General features: G+C 43.9%; 1 protein-coding gene across 4 annotated transcripts in view; it reads left to right on the forward strand.

Annotated features, from left to right (window-relative positions):
• The window catches only part of LOC140739488 (C-terminal-binding protein 1-like), a 118,565-nt gene that overhangs the window by 43,409 nt on the left and 51,234 nt on the right, over positions 1 to 23,922 (forward strand). The window lies entirely within an intron of this gene.

Genomic DNA, 23,922 nt, shown 5'->3' on the forward strand with positions numbered 1-23,922 from the left:
GAAGGGGGGAGGGGACTTTTTCCCTCTTGTTGGTAAGGTCAGGGTGGGGTTGTAGCAGCTGGATTGCTACTGTTCCTGCCGCTCCTTTGAAGGTAGGCTTGAACAGTAGTTTCAGTGTGCTCCTCTGAGCCTTCGGCAGGGAGGTTGGTGCTTTATTGTTACAGAATCTAATGCATCCAGCACTTTGTTGCTGAGACAAAAACAGATGATTTGGGGGCTGTTTGTTAGAAAAACAACCTGCATTTAAAGGCCTCGAAGCAAGTAAATAAAAAACTGCTTTTATCGTTTTATAGAACTCAACTGTTCTTTCTTTCCCCATTCACTACTACACAATATGTAGAAGATGGAAATCTGCCAAATATTTGCACAGGGATGTTTTTACAAAACAATGTTTTCCAAGAGCAGTTAGTTGAAGTAAACTCGCCCTGTTAGTGCTATTGCAGTAATTTATGTCCTTCGGAGAGTGCACAGATGCCACTTCTGTGCACAGAAAGGAGGGGGATATGAATGGCATTGCCTGTCAGTCAACTGTATGAATAGCAGTGCAACTGGTAAACACAGGGCAGGGATCTAACACATGAAGGCTGACACAGTGAAAGGATGTTTCTGTATGATTTAACCCTATTCACTGATAACTATGTAGCCAACTTACTGATTTGCTGGCCTCTACTTTTTGTGCCAATCTTTTACCAGGAAGTTCTGATTCTATCGACTCTCTTGTAGTATAGTTAGTTCAGCTTCTGATGTTAGCTGTTAGAGGGCAGGAGATACTGGTTTTATTTGCCAATTTTAAGCAGTGTTGCATTAAATTGAAAGGGCAAGAATTATTAAGATGAAACTCTGAGACCTGAATTAAAAATTACTGCAAGTTAATTGGATAAAGTATGTTTTATTGTGTGAAGTGCTATAACATTTCACTAACATCATATTCTAATAATTAATCTTGTAATCCACTAATTGTCTTCTGGTATATTATGATGTGCTGCCAGTGTTGAGTGTTTTATTATATGTATATGGAACATTATTATATCCCAAGAATATAAATTGTATCTTAGGATATGGTAAGTGTAAAAGCAAAGCACTACTGTTGGAAATCGGAAATTCTGAAAATATTTGACATATCAGGTAGCATCTATGGATGGGGAAAGGTCATTTTCTGGTTGGAGACCTTTTTATCAGAGCTGCTGAAAGTTATCAAATTTGTTAACTCTGCTTTATTACAGAAATAATACTGATCACAGCTCATAACTTCTCTTCACAATAAGATGATGTAGCCTCAATTGAAGTCAATCACAAAACACTTAAACAGGGGCTGACATTCCAGAGGAACAATTAAAAGTGCCCAAGTGCATCTTGTCAGACATCATTGACTGTACTGAATTCCAATTGCTTTCATTTTTGCCCACAGATTTCTTGTTGCTTGAAGCTTGCAAGTGAATCTGCTTGCTTGCATATATACATGCACTTGGGAATGTTATAATAAGAGATAGATGTTGAATTTTTGAATACCAGTTTTATTCAATCAACCAACGTTGCCTTTTTTTCACTGACTCCCAAGGTGATGCAAAATAGATGAAATAATGCAATTGACTCTAATGCTGTCTACAAAAGCTAGGGAGAAATTGTTTGTGAATTAAAGCCTTCGGCAGCATTTTCATTTCAATAGTACAACATGTGCTGTTTGCATTGGATGCCTTGTTTGTTGAAGGTCGAAAGATTTTTGTCTATTTTGGTATTCTGTATTTGGCTGAATGGAGAGTGATCTTGTGATCCAATGTAAAAACTCAATTAAATCCCATTGTACCACAATAAATATTTGATCAATGCAGGTTTATTTACTGCATACTCTGTAGAGGTGCATGCTCAATAATTCTTTAAGACCTAGTCAATAAGTTTACAGAACATACTTGTAATTGAATAGAAACTGCACTGATTGAGGTGACCTTCAAAATTTCCAGTTCTGCAAGTGTACTCCCTTCCCTTCCCGATGCAGGATTTGTGCAAATAATAAATGAGTTTATAGAAAACATTGACCAAGACTTCCACATGTAATACCTATCATCCATGCAGCCTTTGCAGTGCATAGTGAGGCTGTTTAAATTTGGAGATGTTTATCAAGGTTGTCCAATAGCTAAGCTTATGATATGGTGCCCTCCACCTCTATTTAAACACAGTGGCTCACTTGGTCAGTGTCCCATTCCGCATCCTAATATTCGCTCTGCCTCAGTGTAAGAACTTAAATCAAGTAAAAATAGACCTTGTGCATGAGCTAGATTCTAAAAGAAGCATCCACCCTATCAATCCTCTTATGGTGTACCTGTTTTTATGATATCTTGGTAAAAAGTTATGACTACTTTAGCAGCACGAGTTCTCAACATGCACTGTTATCATTTGATATCGGTGCTGTTCTTCACTTGGCCCAAATCCTGGAATGTGTTATGTAAAATTATTAGCAAAGCAAATGTCGTGGAGAAAATCTCTTGCTGCATTTTTTTACAACTGGAGTTACGAATTGAAGACAATAATTACAATTATTACTGTGCAAGCTCCCTCCCCACGGATCTTCCACCTGGCACTTATCCCTGCAAGCGTAAGTGCTACACTTGTCCCTACACCTCCTCTCTTACCACCATTCAGGGCCCTAAACAGTCCTTGCAGGTGAGGCAACACTTCACTTGCGAGTCTGTTGGGGTCATCTATTGCAGCTGGTGCTCCCAGTGTGGCCTCCTCTACATCGGCGAGACCTGACACAGATTGGGTGACCGCTTCGTCAAGCACCTCTGCTCCATCCGCCACAACAGACAGGATCTCCCGGTTGCCACCCACTTCAACTCTGCTTCACATTCCCATTCGGATATGCATCTGACACTGGTTAAAAACTGTTCGGCAAAAGTCTCCTGCCCCAATTAAGTGGGCCAAATATACAGAGGCAATTCCAGCTATTCTCTCAATTTTTATTTTTTAAGCATTGTCTCAAATAAGCAGCTGCCCCGATTATCTGATGGAGCAATTAACAAGAATCCAGTATTTTTTAAAAAATGTCACATTGGCTTCTGAAGTTACTGTGTTGTCAGTTTGCAGCTGATGTCATTCAGAAATTTGAGATAGACACCCTACGCAATCTTTTGTCACTGACCTATTGAACCCAAAATAGGATTGCCCATTGTACCCTTCAGTTACTATAGCCAAAGGGAAATATTTTTGACTGGAAAATCTCTATCTTAACTAACTTAAAAACTCCACAGCAAACTCCCTTCAGTACCAAGGTTTTGAGAATGAAATGCTCTGAGTGCTTTGAGAGCAGTAGGGGGAGGAAGGGCTTGTAAAATTGCCCTTCTCACAATTCCATTATCTTTGCAAAATTTGCATTGTTTTTAAATCAGGTATCTGAGTGTTAAGAGTTTAATGGTCTAGCTTTGGGGTTGGAATTGCTTTGAATTTTCTGCTTAGCTGTAGGTTTGGAGGATGAACATGCGTCCTCGTACAATCAATAAGGAAATGTTAATGAAGCCATGGGGACATCATTCCACTCCAATATGATTAAAATTGTATGTCTCTTTTCTTTTTTTAAAAAAAAGTGTAATCAAGGACACATTAAACAGTGAGCATTGTTTTTTCAAGTAATTAACAAAAATGTCCCAATTGCAACTTTTTGTCTTGGAATTGTTTGGACATCAATCTCTGAATATGGTAGTACCTTCTACAAAATATTAGAGAAGAAATCCATGTATCAAAGCACTTTTTTAACCCACACAACATTCTTTGTAATTTTTCTCCCAACACCACCAACCATTTTCTGTCATTTTATCTTATTAATGCAGTGTTCTGTTGTAAATACCTGGGGATGAATGAAATGGATAAGAAGTGAGGCTGTCAATTTGTGAGCCTAGGAGTAGTCATTAAATTGGATCATATCATGCAGAGTTACCATTAGTAGAAAGAGTTGGCTTAGTAGGACAACTGATGTGAGGAAACTGGATCCACATTTGCAAGTTTGTGTTCTTCATGGTGTGTAGAAAAAATCAGTAGTAATGAAACTGAGGCAATATAAGGAAATTAGATCTGTGGTTTGTGATAGAGCTGAGAGAAAGATGCATCTAATCATTTGGTAATCAATGAGTTTTCTTCAGTAATTTATAATTAACATGACAGTCTATGATGAAAGCACTAGCAAAGTCAAATTACAGTGTTTCATTATGTTCCTAACTTCCCTGAATTACAGGAAGTGCTGCAGCTTAGTTTGGGTTTACTACTAAAAATGAAGTATTCAGAAGGTGTATTTCCTTCTAACCAATCCTTACCTTCTCCCAAAATCCCCTTGCACCTCTTCAAAAACAATCCAGGACTGCAACCCTGGCAGTAACAGTGAAGTCCCAGTTGCCCACTTGGGTTGTGATTTGTTTAAGACTGAATACCTCTTGCACTTTTTTGGTCTTCCAGTGGCTGGGATGCAAAAAATGTCAGACCTCTCAGCATTCTTAATCTGTGTTGAGAGGTGATCAGTGATTGATGGCTGTACTCTCCAAACGTTTTCTTGATCAGCCAACAAAAAACATCACTGGTACAGTTTAAAAAAGATACACCATAGTGTGATATTCCAGCAGATACCTTGTGTTAATAATTACATCTTGATTCGTTTGATGGGACTGAATGGCTTGTCAAATGAAGAGAGTTTGGCTGTGGGCCTGTGTTCAAGAGAACGCAGAAGAATGAGGGGTGACCCAATTGAAGCCTATCAAATGGTGAGAGGCCTTGATAGAGTGGATGTGGAGAGGATGTTTCCTGTGGCAAGAGAGTAAGACCTGAGGGCACAGCCTCCGAATCCAGGGGCGTCCATTTAGAACAAAGATGAGGAGGAATTTCTTTAGCCAGAGAGTGGTGTATCTGTGGAAGTTGTTGCCACAGGCAGCTGTGGAAGCCAAGTCTTTGTGTAGTTGGCAGAAGTTGATAAATTCTTGATTAGTCTAGGTATGAAGGGATATGGGGAGAAGGCAGGAGATTGGGGCTGAGAGGAAAATTTGATCAGCCTTGATGAAAAGACAGATCACTCCATGGGCTAGATGGCCTAATCCTGCTCCTATAATTTATGGGTTTAGTAAAATAATTTGAGATCCAAAATGATCCAGCATCCTTTCACCTAAGATTCAAAATAGAAAACCACTTAGCAGAATTTTGCTTGCATACACTTTTTGAATGTTTTTCAAATACATTTATTATCCATTATTAAATTCCTTCATGATGATGGTACAACATGGTTGCTGTATCACAGTTCCAGGTGCCTGGTTGCTATTCTAGTCTTGGTTATTTGGTATGTGGAATTTGCACATTTTCCTGTATATGTGTGTGGATTTTTACTGGCTGCTTTCCATAGCCTAAGGATAGGCCAGTGGGTTAATTGACTATTGTAATTTACCTTTTGGTTTAGGTTAAGTGAAAAAGAATCAAATGGCTGTTGGATCTAGGAGCTGGTATAAACTCTGAGGGGAGAGAGGGAGAGAACTGCTGTGCTTTCTTGACTAGAGGTGTTGAGGGAGCAGGTAAGATCATCTGTGATGTGTAACCTTTCACCTTCCAGGAATGCTCCCAAGTATTGCTCAACATTGAGGAGCACTAGTGCATCAATTGAGGAGGACAGACATTGTATTGAGCTTTCCTTGCTCATATTTGACTTGCCGTATGAGACTTCATGGGGCATGGAGTCAAATTGAGGACACCTAAGGTAATTCATCCCCACCTGGACATCACTTATAAATTGCCAAGGATGGATCATCATTGCTCAATGATAGTCAATTTGCTATATTGGTTTATTTTTTGTAACAAGGTACAGGGGAAAAACTTGGATACCATTCATACAGGTCAATTCAGTTTAGCAGCACATGCAAAATGCTGAAGGAACTCAGCAGGTCAGGCAGCATCAATGGAAATGAATATTGAGGTAGTACAGATTTTAAAAAAACAATAATAAAATGCAGAAGAAAGTGTTACAGAGAAGGTACAGTGCCAGTAGACAAAGTACAAGGCCATGATGAGGTAGATTGAGTTTGAGTCCATTTTATTGTTCCAAATGATAGTTCAGTAGTTTTAAAACAGCTGTGTTTTGTCTTGTGATGTGTGCTTTCAGAATTTTGTATCTTCTGCCCAATGGGAGGAAGGAGAAGTATAATGTACTGATGGATGAATTTGACATCTTGTAAGATACAATTCTGTAAATGCATCAATGACAGGCTGTGTTGCTCATCCAATCTGGGATATTTCTCCTGATTAAGAAACCTGTTCTCAGATGATTATGCTTTCATCTTATTTTAAATGTGATGTTTTAAATGTGAAGTGTGCAGGGGTTAACAGTTTGTATTTAAATTTCAGATGGAGGAGCAGTTGTTGATCTAGCAGCATTTAAGAACTTATAGAAACATAATAAAACTACAGCACAATACATGCCCTTTGGCCCACAATGTTGTGCCGAACATGTACTTTCTTTAGAAATTACCTAGAGTTGCCCATAACTCTCAATTTTTCTAAGCACGTACCTATCCAGGAGTCTCTTTAAAGACCCTATTGTATCTGCCTCCACCGCCATCGCTGGCAGCCCATTCCATGCACTCATCTCTCTCTGCGTTATATAAAAAAAAAGAACAAAACACTTACCCTTGATATCTCCTCTGTACCTACTTCCAAGCTCCTTAAAACTGTGCCCTCTCAAAGACGATAGCCATTTCAGCCCTTGGAAAAAGCCTCTGACTATCCACACGATCAGTACCTCTCATCATCTTATACACATCTATCTGGTCACCTCTCATCCTCTGTCGCTCCAAGGAAAAAAGACCAAGTTCACTCAACCTATTCTCATAAGGCATGCTCTGCAATCCAGGCAACATCCTTGTAAGTCTCCTCTGCATCCTTCCTGTAGTGAGGTGACCAGAACTAAGCACAGTACTCCAAGTGGGGTGTGACCAGGGTCCTATATAGTTGTAACATGTCCTCCCAGCTCTTGAACTCAATCCCACGGTTGATGAAGGCCAATACACCATATGCCTTCTTAACCACACAGTCAACCTACACAGCAGCTTTGAGTGTCCTATGGACTTGGACCCCAAGATCCCTCTGCTCCTCCACACTACCAAGAGTCTTAACATTAATACTATATTCTGCCATCATACTTGACCTATCAAAATGAGCCACCTCACACTTATCTGGGTTGAACTCTACCTGCCACTTTTCAGCCCAGTTTTGCATCCTATCAATGTCCCGCTGTAACCTCTGACAGCTCTTCACACTATCCACAACATCCCCAACCTTGGTGTCATCAGCAAATATACTGACCTATCCTGCCATTTCCTCATCCAGGACACTTATAAAAATCATGAAGAGAAGGGGTCCCAGAACAGATCCCTGAGGCACACCACTGGTCACCGACCTCCATGCAGAATGTGACCCATCTACAACCACTCCTTGCCTTCTGTGGGCAAACCAATTCTGGATCCACAAAACAAGGCCCCCTTGGATCCCATGCTTCCTTAATTTCTCAATAAGCCTTGCATGGGGAACCTTATCAAATGCCTTGCTGAAATCCATATACACTACATCTACTGCTCTACCTTCATCAACGTGTTTAGTCACATCCTCAAAAAATTCAATCAGGCTCATAAGGCACGACCTGCCTTTGACAAAGCCATGCTGACTATTCCTAATCATATTATGCCTCTCCAAATGTTCATAAATCCTGCCTCTCAGGATCTTTTCAGTCAACTTACCAACCACTGGTCTATAATTTCCTGGGTTATCTCTACTCCCTTTCTTGAATAAGGGAACAACAACTGCAACCCTCCAGTCCTCTGGAACCTCTCCTGTCCCTGTTGATGGTGCAAAGATCATTGCCAGAGGCTCAGCAATCTCCTCCCTTGTCTCCCACAGTGGCATGGGGTACATTTTGTCTGGTCCTGGTGACTTATCTAACTTGATGCTTTCCAAAAAGGTCCAGCACATCCTCTTTCTTAATGTCTATATGCTCAAGTTTTTCAATCCGCTGTAAGTCATCCCTACAATCGCCAGGATCCTTTCCATAGTGAATACTGAAGCAAAGTATTCATTAAGTACCTCTGCCAACTCTTCTGGTTCCATACACACTTTTCCACTGTCACACTTGATTGGTCCTAGTTTCTCACATCTGTCTTCTTGCTCTTCACATACTTGTAGAATGCCTTGGGGGTTTTCTTTAATCCTGCTCGCCAAGGGCTTCTTATGGCCTCTTCTGGATCTCCTAATTTCATAGTTAAGCTTCTTCCTGCTAGCCTTATAATCTTCTCGATCTTTAACCTTTCGTAAGCTTTTCTTTTTTTTTTCCTGACTAGATTTTCAACAGTCTTTGTACACCACGGTTCCTGTCGCTACCATCCTTTTCATGTCTCATTGGAACATACCTATGCAGAACACCATTTGCTACTTTCCTGCCGTATAGTTCCCTGAGAACATCTGTTCCCAATTTATGCTTCCACGTTCCTGGCTGATAGGTTCATAGTTCCCCTTACTCCAATTAAACGCTTTCCTTGCTTGTCTGTTCCTATCCCTCTCCAATGCTATGTAAACGAGATTAGAATTGTGATCACTATCTCCAAAATGCTGTTTCCACTGAGAGACCTGACACCTGACCAGGTTTATTTCCCAATACCATATCAGGTCCAGCCTCGCCTCTTGTCAGCTTATCTACATATTGTGTCAGGAAATATTCCTGAACACACCTAACAAACACCACCCCATCTAAACCCCTCACTCTAGGGAGATGCCAATCAATATTTTGGAAATTAAAATCTCCCACCACGACAACCCTGTTATTAATACACCTTTCCAGAATCTGTCTCCCTATCTGCTCCTTGATGTCCCTGTTACTATTGGGTGGTCTCTATTGGGTGTTTTATAGTTATTGACCCCTTCCTGTTCTAGCTTCCACCAACAGAGACTCGGTAGACAGTCCCTTCATGACTTCCTCCTTTTCTGCAGCCATGACATTATCTCTGATCAGCAATGCCACTCCCCCACATCTTTTCACTCACTCACTGTCCTTTCTGAAACATCTAAAGCCTGGCACCGTAAGTAACCATTCTTGTCCCTGGGGCATCCAAGTCTCTGTAATGGCCACAACATCATAGCTCCAAGTACTGATCGAGGCTCTAAGCTTACACGAGGAAATCTGTAGATGCTGGGAATTCAAGCAACACACATAAAATGCTGGTGGAACACAGCAGGCCAGGCAGCATCTATAAGGAGAAGCAATGTTGACATTTCGGGCTGAGACCCTTTGTCAGGACTAATTTCAGTTAGTCCTAACGAAGGGTCTCGGCCCGAAACGTTGACAGTGCTTCTTTTAGATTTTGCCTGCCCTTCTGTGTTCCACCAGCATTTTGTGTGTGAGGCTGTAAGCTTACCTGCTTTGTTCATGATGCTTCTTGCATTAAAATAGACACATCTCAAACCATCGGTCTGAGTGTATCCCTTCTCTATCACCTGCTTATCCTCACTCTCGCACTGTCTCCAAGCTTTCTCTATTTGTGAGCCAACCGCCCCTTCCTCCATCTCTTCAGTTCGGTTCCCATCCCCCAGCAATTCTAGTTTAAACTCTCCCCAATAGCCTTAGCAAATCTCTCTGCCAGGATATTGGTCTCCCTCGGATTCAAATGCAACCAGTCCTTCTCGTACAGGTCATGCCTGTTTCAAAGGAGGTCCCAGTGATCCTGAAATCTGAATCCCTGCCCTCTGCTCCAATACCTGAGGCACACGTTTATCCTCCACTTCACTTTATTCCTGTACTCACTGTCGCATGGCACAGGCAGTAATCTGGAGGTTACTACCTTTGTGATGCTGCTTCTCAGCTTCCTTCCTAACTCTCTGTAGTCTGTTTTCAGGACCTCCCCCCTTTTCCTACGTATGTCATTGGTACCAATATGTACCACGACCTCTGGCTGTTGACCTTCGCACTTCAGGATATCGTGGACCATCCCAGACACTGGCACCTGGGAGGCAAACTACTATATGTGTTTCTTTCCTGTGTCCACAGAATTGCTTCTCTGACCACCCCCCCCCCCCCCCCCCCAAACTATAGAGTCCCCTATTACTGCTGCCATCCTCTTCCTTTCCCTACCTTTCTGGGCCACAGGGCCAGACTCTGTGCCAGAGGCGCGGCCACTGTTGCTTGCCCCAGGTAGGCCGTTCCACCCCCTTGAACAGTACTCAAATAAGAGTAGTTATGGTTAAAAGGGACAGCCACAGGCGTACTCACTAGTATCTGATTCTTGCCCTTCCCTGCTCCTGACTGTTCCCATTTATCTGTCTCCCGAGGGACTGGTGTAACTACTTGCCTATCGCTTATCTCCATCACCTCCTCACTTTCCTTGGCCAGACGAAGGTCATTGAGCTGCAGGTCAACACACCTGGCACAGATGTGGCCACCCGGGAGGCTGGGAGTCTCTCGGACTTCCCACATCTGACACCCAGTACAGAACACCTGCCTCACAGGCATACTTCCTGTGTCTATTGCTCACAGGTAATTTACCTCGGCCCAGCCCGATATCATCGAAGGCTGAATGAGCCAAAGCCCTACCACCCTGCCTCAAATCACTCTGTCGATAACTACTCCGCTAGGCAGTGTCCCCCTTTTATGTCTGAACCTTCGCTGGTATCTATATATCGGTGCTCCGGTTATAGCCGCTGATAGGCAACGTACAATGGACAAACACTCGCGAAGCTCCCTTTTTAAAATCCCTCTTGGTAATGCTCTGTTGACGCCGCTGGCAGCAGCGTACAACTTGTCTTACTAAATTCAAGAGCTCTTTATTTGATTATCTCAATTTGTTGAAGAATTGGTTAGGACTGAGTGCAAGTTGTTCAACATATTTGTCATGGATGGACTTCTTCCTGCTCTGGCCTGGCTTTCTTGAATAGTTCCAGTTTTCCAGAGGAAAATCATTGGTTTTCCTCTGCCTACAGCACAAAAGGTGCCAGATATGCTATCACACTATCTCAATCATAGTTAATGATTCAGTCTTCTGATAAGAAAGCATAATTGTGTATAGGAAGCTGAGATAACTGGACATGTGGCTCAACCTAGACTATTCTGAACTATTTGCACCACTAAACACAAGGAAATCTGCAGATGCTGATGAAGGGTCTCGGCCCGAAACATTGACAGTGCTTTTTCCTATAGATGCTGCCTGGCCCGCTGTGTTCCACCAGCATTTTGTGTGTTTTTTGCACCACTGCTAGTTTTAAGGTGGCTAATAAGGCCAACATGAGAACCACAAACACCTTCCCCAGATGGAGCAAGAGGTTGATGTTATGGTGGGTAGGTAGTTTATGAGATGATGAATTGCTTCTGTTCTATAACTTGTGTAGTACTTCTGTGTGCTCCAATGCATGGCCTCAATTTTCAGTGCCATTTCAAAGCTGCTAATCTTGAGCTGTCATCAGCCAAGGTCTACAGGCATCTGCTTTGGTTGTCCGGTGTTCAGCATTCACATGATGTGAAGCAACATTTATAAGGGAAGTGGACTGTGAACATCTATGTTCCTTTCTAAACATCTTTGAAGACCCTCTAATGTATTTACTTATACCACCAGATCAGGTTGCATATTCTAGGCATCCACGATTTTGACTGGGGGGGGGGACTTGTCTCTCACATCCCCCTTGAACCTACCCCTCTCAGCTTCAATGCATGCTCTCTGGTATTAGACAATTCAACCCTGGGAAACAGATACTTTCTATCTATTTTATCTATGCTTCTCATAATCTTATAAATCTCTCCCCTCAGCCTCCGGCACTCTACAGAAAATAATAATCCTAGTTTATCCAGCTTCTCATGATTGCACATACCCTCTAAACTAGGCAGCATCCTGGTAAACCTCTTCTGCACCCTCTCCAAAGTCTCAACACTCCTTCCTATAGTGGGGCAACCAGAACCATATGCAATACTCCAGATGTGGCCTAACTGGAGTTGCAACATAACCCCTTGATTTTTGAACTCAGTGCCTCAACTAATAAAAGCAAGCATTCCATAATTCCATAGTGCTTTCTCCTTACATTCCTTCATCATCTTTCCTACCTATCCCCTCCCTGCTTCCCCTCCCTGACCTTGATCTTTCCCCTTATTGGTTTTTCAGCTGGCGCCTACCAGCTTTCTCCTTCCCACCTTCCCACCACCTTTATAGGGCCCCTGCCCCTCCCTCTTCAGTCCTGATGAAGGGTCTCAGCCTGAAATGTTGACTGTTCGTTTCCATGGATGCTGCCCAACCTGCTGAGTTCCTTCAGCGTGTTGTTTTGACCCAAGCATTCCATAAGCTGCCTTAACCACCTTATCAATCTGTGTAGTCATTTTCAAGGAGATATGAACTTGGATCCCAAGATCTCTCTCAGCAACATTGTTAAGGACCTTGCCCTTAATAGTGTACTGTCTCCTTATATTTGTCTTGCATACAACACTTCACATTTATCTAGGTTAAACTCTAGGTTAAGGTCCTGAGTTGGGTGAAGTGGTTCATGTTTTCAGTATCTTGCTGTGAATCTATTATTTACCATTGAACATAGACTCAGCAGCATTAGACTCTTAATTAAGAAATGCCCAGATTCCTAATTTCAGGAAAAATGAATATGGTACTTTTGGTCAGATCAAATGAAAATTTGTATATTAGGTGCTTACTTTATTGCAATTTTATTAAGGATGTTGAGAAGTAACTATGCAATGTACTTTCTCAAAAAATTAAACGTAGATGCCAATTTAGTGGTGGGAAGGATGGGATATTAATCAAAGTCAGATCATCGCCTGGGCTGAAAAATGTATTGTAACAAAAATAGATTTTTTTTGTACAGGTGATCTTATCAGAAAACTTTAAAGCTTTTGACTACTGCCTTCACCAACACCATCGTCCTAGTACCCCAGTTAACCCTACTCTAATCACTCCTTAGGTGGAGTTGGTTACTAAAGTAAAATAAAGTGGGATTTTTCAGTAGCCTTGTAGCTGTGTGATTCATTTTACAACTTCAGTAGGTTAAGTGATTTGAGCCTTGGATGGTAGCTGTTAAACAATTCTCCTGTAAGTTTCAAGTACCTATTACTTTGCAGGCATTGGAGTGCAGTTCAATTTGTATACTATTTGAATTTTTCCAACCACAAATCTAGACCATAGCCTTGAGAATAAACTATTGAGGTACTGTGGAAAGTATCCTGACTGCTGCATCACAGCCTTGTATGGAAAAGCTTACAAAAATTGATGGATACAGACTAGTCCATCACAGGAAAACAGCATCCATCAAGGACTCTAACAATCCTGACTATGCTCATTTCTGCCTTCAGGAAGGTGGTATAGGAGCCTTGGGTCCCACAGCGTCAGGTTCATGAAGTTTTCAAAGTGGATAACTTAACTCACGTCAACACTGAACTGATTCCACAACCTTGGACTCATTTTCAAGAACTCTACAATTCATGTTCTCAATATTATTTATTACTTATTATTTAGTTTTTCTTTTTGTATTTGCACAATTTGTCATGTTTTGCACATTAGTTGTCTGTCTTTGTATTTTTTTAATTAATGTTATTGTTTCTTTGTATCTGTTGTGAATGCCCACAAGGAAATGAATCTGTGGTGATATACACTGAATGTACTTTGATAATAACTTTGAACTAGAGTTCCTTTGGACATGCATTGAAAAGTGCATTATTGGACAACACAGCAGGAAATTCCCATATTAGCATCTGCATTGGGAAGACATTAGAAATGTCTGGTGTGCGTAGACCAAGACTTCTGTGGTTTCTTATCCAATGGCTGCAGCTGGATTGTTTGACCTTTAATGTCTTGCATATAGTGCTGTCCAGAACTAAGTAAATTTGATGTCAAAGCTGTTACTCCACCAGAAGCTGGTGTGTTAGGTGGAGGAAGGAGAACATTAAAGGAAGGCTATTAACATGAAACTTTGGTAGCAGAAATCTTATTTCTTTCTTCAGCTTCCTTTCCTCCATCATTCTTATGCCAGTGATGAGCTGTTTGTCCATTGGCAGATGACACTCTTCTTGCTACACGTAGATATGCACTCACTCTCTTACAAACTGTTGCTAAGATCAGTGGAAGCTGTGCAACCTGGACTACTTGTGGTCTTACCGAATTGGTCAACTTCAAAGAAACTCTAGGTAGAATCATTGTTTTATGACAGGATAGCTACAGAACATAATATATTACAGTTTCAATGAACATACCATTTAAATATCTAAAGTCATTCATTTTGTATGATACTTAAAATAGATAACCTTCAAACGGAGGAAGAAGAATAAATCCCTAATTAATGAAGTGAGCTACTTGTTGAAAATTTCCAGTAATGGTTGTCTTATGGTCTTAGTCACCTTATCTGGGTTCTTTCTAGTTGGCGCCTGAGGATCCTGGAATGTGAGAGAGGAAGGCTATTAAAATTTTTACAGTGCAGCATGTAACAATTCCAAGCCTCTCTGAAGAAAGCTAATAATGAACTCCCAAGTTTTATACTGGTTGAAAAAAAATTCTGATAGTGCAAATTTTTTAGTTTTGCACTGTAGAAATTAAGTGCAGTCTTGTTATGATTCACTGTTAAGCTGTTTCCCTCATAACTTAGTTAAACTTAAAAGTTTTATTTCATTCAAATCTTTGGTAGCATAGAATAATGGGAAACTGAAGGAAGCCAGTTATTTCTGAAAGAGCTGTCCAGTTAGCTGCAGTCTTTTTCTATAACCTGTATGCATTTTGAAAGTTGCTATTCCAACCCCTTTTAGAGCAGGGTATAGTTTACAATTATCCTTCCTCCAGGCTGGTGCTGAAGCTAGTTCAGGTGTTCCTACTGTTGCTTCTGCTATGTGTTAGACTGAATCCCCACTGGATTCTTTTGTATCTGGCTCAGAGTTATGTAGAGATGATTTGTATTCTGAACAAGTGAGGTGCCTTTCATTGCTCAAGTGAGTAAGAATATTTTAGACCATAGCTCCTAAGTAGCAAATTATTCCAAGGTACTTCAGATATTCTTAAACAAAACTTCTATGTACGTGAGAGAATATGGTGCTTTGAAGGGGTGGTTTTTAAAGAACATCATAAAAGAGATAAGTGTGGCGACCCACTTCCCAGCGCACTCGAATCGGCTCACAAAGTGGCGCGCGCCGGCATTGAGGCAGGTCCCAAAGAGGGCGCCAAGCCTGCTTCACCAGCAAGGGGAAAAGCCCGCGCGTGGGACAGGACTGTGAATACGCGCCCCCTACAGCATTCCCGCCCCCGGGCGGGATCAGGAAGGCTTTAAAGCGAGGCCGCAAAGTTTGAATAAAACTCTTTTGTAACTGCAGCTCACCGACTCCGTGTCGTTATTGCAGCGCTGTGTGTAGCACACCGCTACAGTTGGTGACCCCGACGGCCCAAACGATATTTGGACCTGAGATGAACAACGCCGCATCTGTTCATGCAGTTTCGTTAAAACTGCCAAGCTTCTGGACGCTGCGACCTCACCTATGGTTCCAGCAAGCAAAAGCCTAATTCCACATTCGGCAGATAACCTCGGATGCCACACGTTACTACTACGTGGTGAGCTCCCTCGACCAGGAGACAGCCGCCCAGGTTGAGGAGTTCATACAATCGCCCCCAGCGGATGGCAAGTACACAGAATTCAAAGCCCTGCTCATAAGGACTTTCGGACTCTCACGGCGCGAGCAAGCTGCCCGCTTACTGCACCTGGATGGTTTGGGGGACAGGCCACCGTTGGCTTTGATGAACGAGATGCTGTCCCTGGCTGAAGGACACAAGCCCTGCCTCATGTTTGAGCAGGCGTTCCTGGAGCAGCTGCCCAAGGACATACGCCTGCTGCTGTCCGACGCGGATTTCAGCGACCCCCGGAAGGTGGCAGCCCGGGAAGACTTGCTGTGGAAAGCCAAGAAGGAGAGTGGGGCGTCCGTCACACAGATCGCCAGGCCACGCTCCCAGCAGCAAACCAGACCAGGCCCGGCTGCAGAGCCCACTAACCCCAGAGGCAGGGGTGAGGAGACCAACGAACAATGGTGCTTCTGTCACCAGCGGTGGGGCACAGAAGCCCGCTGCTGTAGCCCGCCCTGCAAGTTCCCGGGAAACGCCAGAGCCAGCTGCCGCTGATGTCTATGGCGGCTGGCCATCGGGATAGCCTCCTGTATGTCTGGGACAAGCAGTCGGGACGCCGCTTTTTGGTCGACACCGGAGCCGAGATCAGCGTCTTACCTCCGACGAGTTACGACACTCGCAGCAGAGAACTGGGTCCCACCCTGAGGGCCGCGAACGGCAGCACAGTAAGAACCTACGGCACCCGTACGGTGCAGCTACAGTTCGGCTCCAGCCGGTTCACGTGGGATTTCACACTGGCCACCGTAGCCCAACCGCTCCTGGGAGCGGATTTTTTTGCGAGCTTACAGCCTACTGGTCGACCTGCCCTGGAAGAGACTGGTCCACGCCGAGACCTTTCAAACGTTCTCACTGGGTGAAGCCCAGTTGCCGGCCCCACACCTAGACTCCATCACGCTGTCCGACAACGACTTCACCAGAGTCCTGACAGATTTCCCATCGGTTCTGGCACTGCAGTTCACGGCAGCCATGCCCAGACACGGCGTACGGCACCACATCCCGACACAAGGACCACCCCTCCACGCCCGTGCTCGAAGGCTTCCCCCAGACAAGCTCCGGCTGGCGAGGGAGGAGTTCAAGAGGATGGAGGAATTGGGGATCATACGGCAGTCCGACAGCCCATGGGCCTCCCCCCTGCACATGGTGCCCAAAGCAACAGGGGGCTGGAGACCATGCGGCAACTACCGCAGGCTGAACGAGGCTACAACACCGGACCGCTACCCTGTGCCGCACATTCAGGACTTTGCAGCAAACCGCGGATCTTCTCCAAGGTAGACCCCGTCCGGGGATACCATCAAATCCCGATGCATCCGGACAACGTCCCCAAAACGGCACTCATCACCCCTTTCGGCCTTTTCAAGTTCCTCCGCGTGCCGTTCGGCCTAAAGAATGCCGCACAGACGTTTCAGCGGTTAATGGATGCAGTGGGACACGACCTGGACTTCGCTTTCATCTATTTGGACGACATCCTCAAAGCCAGCAGCAGTCGTCAGGAGCATCTGTCCCACCTCTGTCAACTCTACGCCTGACTGAGTGAATACGGCCTGACAATCAACCTGGCCAAATGCCAGTTCGGGCTCGACACCATCGACTTCCTAGTCCTCAGGATTACTAAAGACGGGGCAACCCCTCTGCCCGCCAAGGTAGACGCTGTCCGCCATTTCCCCCGACCCAACACAATCAAAGACCTTCAGGAATTCGTGGGTTTGGTGAATTTCTACCACCGCTTCCTCCCTTCAGCTGCCCGAATCATGCGCCCCCTGTTTGCCCTGATGTCGGGTAAGGGCAAGGACATTACCTGGGACGAGGAGTCCACCGCCGCTTTCATTAAAACCAAAGAAGCCTTGGCAAATGCCACGATGCTAGTGCACCCCAGAACGGGCATCCCTACCACCCTCACAGTGGACACATCCAACACGACAGTCGATGGAGTGCTGGAACAACTCATCGAGGGTCGCTGGCAACCCCTGGCGTTTTTCAGCAAACACCAAAGACCACCCGAGCTCAAATAAGTGCTTTCGACCGGGAACTGTTGGCGCTATACCTGGCAATCCGGCATTTCAGGTACTTCTTGGAAGGTAGGCCCTTCACCGCGTTCACGGACCACAAACCGCTTACCTTTGCGTTTACGAAAGCATCCGACCCCTGGTCGTCCCACCAGCAGCGACATCTGTCCTACATTTCCGATACACGACGGATGTCCGGCATGTCTCGGGAAAGGACAATGTCATGGCGGACGCCTTCTTCCGCCCTAACATCCAAGCCCTGTCCCAGGGGGTAGACTATGAAGCACTGGCGGAGGCGCAGCAGGCAGACGAGGAGATCCCTAGTTACAGGACTGCAGTCTCTGGTTTGCAGCTCCAGGACCTCCCCGTAGACCCAGGTGAGAAGACCCTACTCTGTGACATCACCACTGGCCAACCCCGCCCTGTCGTTCCAGCAGCCTGGCAGCGGCGCGTTTTCAACTCCATTCACAACTTAGCGCATCCCTCCGTCAAGACAACCATCCGGATGGTAGCCAACAGGTTCGTTTGGCACGGTCAGTGAATGGGCCAGAACGTGCATGCACTGCCAAACAGCCAAGGTGCAGCGGCACACCAAAGCTCTGCCGCAGCAGTTCCACCCCACCCGCTGGAGTTTCGACCACATTCATGTGGATATCGTGGGACCCCTGCCAGTGTCGCGAGGAGCGCGGCACCTCCTGACTATCGTGGACCGGTTCACAAGATGGCCAGAGGTGGTCCCGCTCACCGACACCACCTCCGAATCTTGCGCCCGGGTACTGATTGCTACCTGGGTATCTCGCTTTGGTGTACCGGCCCACGTTACCTCCAACAGAGGTGCCTAGTTTACCTCCAGCCTGTGGTCAGCTATGGCCAGCCTTTTGGGGACACAGCTGCACCACACAACTGCCTACCACCCACAGTCGAACGGACTAGTGGAGCGTTTCCACCGTCACCTGAAGTCAGCTCTCATGGCCCGCCTGAAAGGGCCTAACTGGGTGGACGAGCTCCCCTGGGTCCCGCTCGGAATCCGCACGGCGCCCAAAGAGGATCTGCACACCTCGTCGGCCGAGTTGGTGTACGGTGCACCCCTGGTCGTCCCAGGAGAGTTCATACCAGCCCCAAGGGGGCAAGAGGAAGAACCCACAGCAGTCCTGGGCAGACTACGCGAGAGGCTCAGTAACCTGGCCCCCATACCCACTTCACAGCATGGGCAGAACCCGACCTGTGTACCCAAAGACCTGCAAAACTGTAAGTTTGTTTTTGTACGACGGGGCGGACATCGGGCACAGCTACAGCGGCCCTACGAGGGGCCGTTTACGGTGATCAGAAACAACGGGTTCACATTCGTGCTGGACATTGGGGGGAAAGAGGAGGTTTTCACGGTGGACCGACTCAAACCGGCCCATGTGGACTTGGCGCAGCCGGTTGAGATTCAGGCACCGCGGCACAGAGGCAGACCTCCCAAGCAGAGTCCGACCCAGACTGTGGACATTGGGGGGTGTATCGCCGGTTCTGGGGGGGGTTATGTGGCCACCCACTTCCCAGCGCACTCGAATCGGCTCACAAAATGGCACACGCCGGCATTGAGGCCGGTCCCAAAGACGACGCCAAGCCTGCTTCACCAGCAAGGGGAAAAGCCCGCGCGCGGGACGGGACTGTTAATACGCGCCCCCTACAGCATTCCCGCCCCCGGGCGGGATCAGGAAGGCTTTAAAGCGAGGCCGCAAAGTTTGAATAAACCTCTTTTGTAACTGCAGCTCACCGACTCCGTGTTGTTATTGCAGCGCTATGTGTAGCACACCGCTACATAAGTAGATTTTTGGGAAGAATGGCAGAGCACAGCTGTCAATCATGAAACAGATGTGTTGGGATGATCAAAAAGAGAGACCTTTAAGATCTGAGTTTTAGAGCCAGGAAGCACTAGAGAAGAATAACAAAGGAGGATTGAAAAAGAAATTTAAGGTAAAAATTTTAAACCTGAGGTGCACCTTAAAGTAGGTATCAATAAGTTTATAAACATGGGAGTAATTGGTGAATGGGGCAGTGTGAGTAGGATGTCTTTAAGGCGATCTCTACTTTAAGTGACCAATGTGGGAAGTTGGCCACAAATAGATTTTCATCAGCAAATGTGCTAAGACAGTGTCAGAGAAAATTGGCAGATGCTGGAAATTCAAGCAACACACACAAGATGCTGAAGGAACTCAGCAGGCCAGGCAGCACTATGGAAAAGAGTAAACAGTCGATGTTTTGGGCCGAGACTTTTTTGTTCTCCATTCCTGATGAAGGGTCACAGCCCAAAACGTCGACCGTTTACTCTTCTCCATAGATGCTGCCTGGCCTCCTGAATTCCTTCAGCATCTTGCGGGTGTTGCTTAGAGTGTCAGATAAAATGGAAATTTGAGATTGATTTTAATGACAGTATGAATTTAGTAAATGTCAATGCAAAAGTTGCGTATTGTCTGGGCCTCAGTTTTGGTTTGATGCCAATGTGGAAATTATGGAGCTTAAGTGATTGTAAAGGAGTAGCTTTAGGAGTCCAGTTTCTGTTCATCAAATTTTTCAAGGTGATAAAAGGCTTGATGAGTGGAGAGTTTGCGATCTGGATATTGATAAGATGCATGTGGAAAGTGGCATTACTTTTCAAAGGTTTTGCAAGATACAGCATGTAAATTAGCAGTAAAAGGTGGGCTCGGCTAGAGAAGTGTTAGAAATTGTTGTTTTCCTTTTTTTTCTTGTAATTTAACTTTATTATGCGTGTATTTTTATAATTACCTTTATTTATAAATGTTCAGTGAATTTTCCAGTAATCAGAATGCACTTCCTTCTGTATAAATTTTTCAAAGGTTTCTTAGTTTTTCTAAAGCAGGTGTCAGACTACTTAAATCTGACTATTTTATTGGCTAATTCTTATCACTAGTTTTGACTAGTTTTTGTAGAGGACGTCTACGACCTTATTTTCTTCTCTCACTTCTTTTCATTGTTCTTGTAACACTCAATTAAATGACTAAGCTGCTAGTTTTATGCCTTATTGTTGACTTCCAAAGAACCCTGAATCACAAAAGCACCAGGATCCAATAGAAGCAACAAAGTAAGGTTAAGGGGACATAAGACGGGTGTGATAGAAGATAATCAGATGTGTGGATCTTGATCTGTGATTGGGAGTAATGAGGGCATATGAGATGGAAAATATGGAGGGTAACCTTGAGCAAGCCCTGGGATATTTGTATCTAAAGAGAAGAGGCCAATGAATTCAGTTGAAGCAGCATAATTTGAGATGGAGATTAATATCGCCAAAGGTGACACTTGATTTAGAGGTGAGGGAAATAGTGCAGTGATATTTGACCTCCACCAAATATTTTGTGTGGACTTCAAAGCAGGATGAAAAATGGCAAAATTCTCAGAGGGTAAGTTGCTAAAGAAGTTGCAGGGGAGCAATGGTAGTTGTACAAAAGGTGTGATTATAAATACCAAGTTGTTTCAATGTTCTGGATTGGTCATTTGGGAGAACATATGACTAAATGGGAAGGATTAATTTGGGGACCAGGTGCTTGTGCCTTTTGTCTAAGTTTTCAACATCAATGTAGTCATTCATGAAGATGTTTTGCAAATGAATTGATATACTGTAGGGAGATACAAGAGGAACAAAGATGGCTGATCTATCAAGTCCACAGTGTAGGCATTGAATGGCATAAGTTGAACCTGGCAAGGTTTTGTTTAGCCCCCAAATTATGTCAGCGAGAGAGAAGAGCAGTTGGAGTTGCCATTATTAAAAAGATGGTGATGAGTGCCTCTAACAGTTAGAACGATTTACCGAGAGGTCATATCCAAGCAAACCTTGCTTTAAAGATGGAAGGAATCCGTTATGATTCCTTTTATGCAGACTCTTAAGGAATGCCTGTAAATTTTGGAAGATTCCTGGATACCTGGTCACAAATGACAGTAGTTCTGAACATCACCCATTTTCTTAGAACTTGATGTTAGTGAATCAATTAAGTTCATACAAAAATTTTTAGAAATGATTAAAAGGTTACTGGAAATACAGCAGATCAGGCATTGAGTGTGTAAAGACAAATGGTTATCGCTGCATACTGATAGTCTTCCATCTGAATGGCAAGCTTTTAAAATAAATAATCTAATTATTTCAGTATGCTCACCTCAACAGTCATCATCTTCTTCCTTTGTTTGGATCACATGCAATAGATCATTGTCAAATCTTATATTTAAAGCTGGTTGCCAATTTTAAACCATGCCTTAGGAAATGAGTTAATGCTTTGATCACCAAATGAACAATGGTGAGGATATGGTAAGTACCTCATTGTCGTTTTTTGATCTGGAGAAATGCACTGCAGTAGATTACCTTTGCATTTGGCCTGTGCTCTTTTGTATAGGCAGAGAAAATCTAAACTTTGAATGTTTCCAACAATTAAGGAGAACTATTTTGTATGTTGTGATGGGAAGCATTCCAAACTATATTCTGAACCAAATCCTCAGACTAATGGCTAATAACGTAATAAAACTTGCTGACCCTGTCTAGATTTATCTTTGCATTATGTTTGAGATTCAGTCAATGCAATCATTATTTTTGTCCTTATTTCTCTCACCTTTTGGCTTTTTTTTGAGCCTTCGGCCTTTTGAAGCTACTCCCATTACTGTACTCACTCTATTCATAGAACATGAATAATACAGGCCTTTCGGCTCACAGTTTTGTACAGACTTGTATAAGTTTACTCTACGATTAATCTAGCCCTTCTATGCAGCTCGTAACCCTAAATTTTTCTTGTATCATGTGCCTATCATAAGCGACGCAAATCTTGGCTCTGACATCTTTCCTCCATTCACCTTCATCTGATGACCTCTGGTATTGGCCATCTTCTTTTACACCAAAGAATAAAGCCCAGTCTTGCTTAACCTTTCCTCATAAAACATGTTCTCTAATCCAGGCAGCATCCTGGTAAATCTCCTCTGCATTCTCTATAAAGCTTCCCCATTCTTCCTATAGTGAAGCAACCAGAATTGAACACAATACACATGGTCTAACCAGAATTTTATAGAGCTGCAACGTAACCTGACTAATGAAGGCGAACACACCAGACTACCTTAACCAACCTATTGACTTACATGGCAACGTGGGTGAGCGATCCTTCTCACTAAGAATCCTGCTATTAATGCTGTCCTCTGCCTTCAAGTTCAGTCTTCCAAAATGTATCACTTCACACTTTTCCAGATTGAACTCTCATCTACAATTTCTCCATGCAGTTCTGCATCCAGTCTATATCCTTTTGTAACCTACAACAATATTCCACCCTTTCTGCAACACCACCAACCCTCTTGTCATCTGAAAACTTGCTACTCCCCCTTCACTTCCTTATCCAAGATTCTTGTTTTAAAACAAAAACAGTAGGGTCCCAGTACAGATCCCTGCAGAAAACCACTAGTCAAGGACTCCAGGCAAAATATGCTCCCATCTATTACCACCCTCCCTCCACCTTCCGTGGGCAAACCAATTCCAAATTCACACAGCTAAGTTTCCATAGATCCTATGCCTCATGAGTTTTTGGATAGAGCACTGCTCACTGGTCTATAAATCCCTGGATTATCCCTATTACCTTTTTAAAACAATGGAACATTTGCCATCCTTCAATCCTCTGGTATTACTTTTGTGGCTAGGAAGGACACAAACTTCATTGTCATGCCCCAGCAATTTCTTTCCTTGCTTCCTGTAGTAACCCGGGAAGTGGGGGTTTATCTATCATGTTTTACAGAGGATCCAGCACTGCCTTTTTCTTATCCTTGACATTGTCCAGCTCGTTAGCCTGTTCTTTGCTGACCTTGTATTTGTCACAGTCCTCTCTGGTGAAACCTAAAGCAAAGTATTCATTAAGGACCTCCTCAACCTCTGTGTGTTTCCTCCTTTATCTCTGAGTGGTCATGCTCACAATCTAGTCATCCTTGTGTGCATGTACAATGGCTTGGGTGTTTTTTAATCTTATTTGCTAAGACAGTCAGTCTCTTCCTGACTCCTCCTTCCTGTTGACTAAATGTTCCAGCTTTCTTGTCAACCATGATTCCTTCATCATGCCATCATTTCTCTGTCATAGTGGGACAAACCTATCCAGAACACCATGCAACCTCCACATTTCTGTTAAGTGTTTACCTGAGAACATCTATTCCCAGTTTACACTCCCAAGTTCTTGCCTAATACCATCATAATTTGTTCTCCCCAGTTAAATATTTTCTCATTATCAGTCCCTATCCTTAATCATAACTATGCTGAAGATCAG

Source organism: Hemitrygon akajei, chromosome 15 (assembly GCF_048418815.1).
Source record: "Hemitrygon akajei chromosome 15, sHemAka1.3, whole genome shotgun sequence".
Taxonomy (NCBI): domain Eukaryota; kingdom Metazoa; phylum Chordata; class Chondrichthyes; order Myliobatiformes; family Dasyatidae; genus Hemitrygon; species Hemitrygon akajei.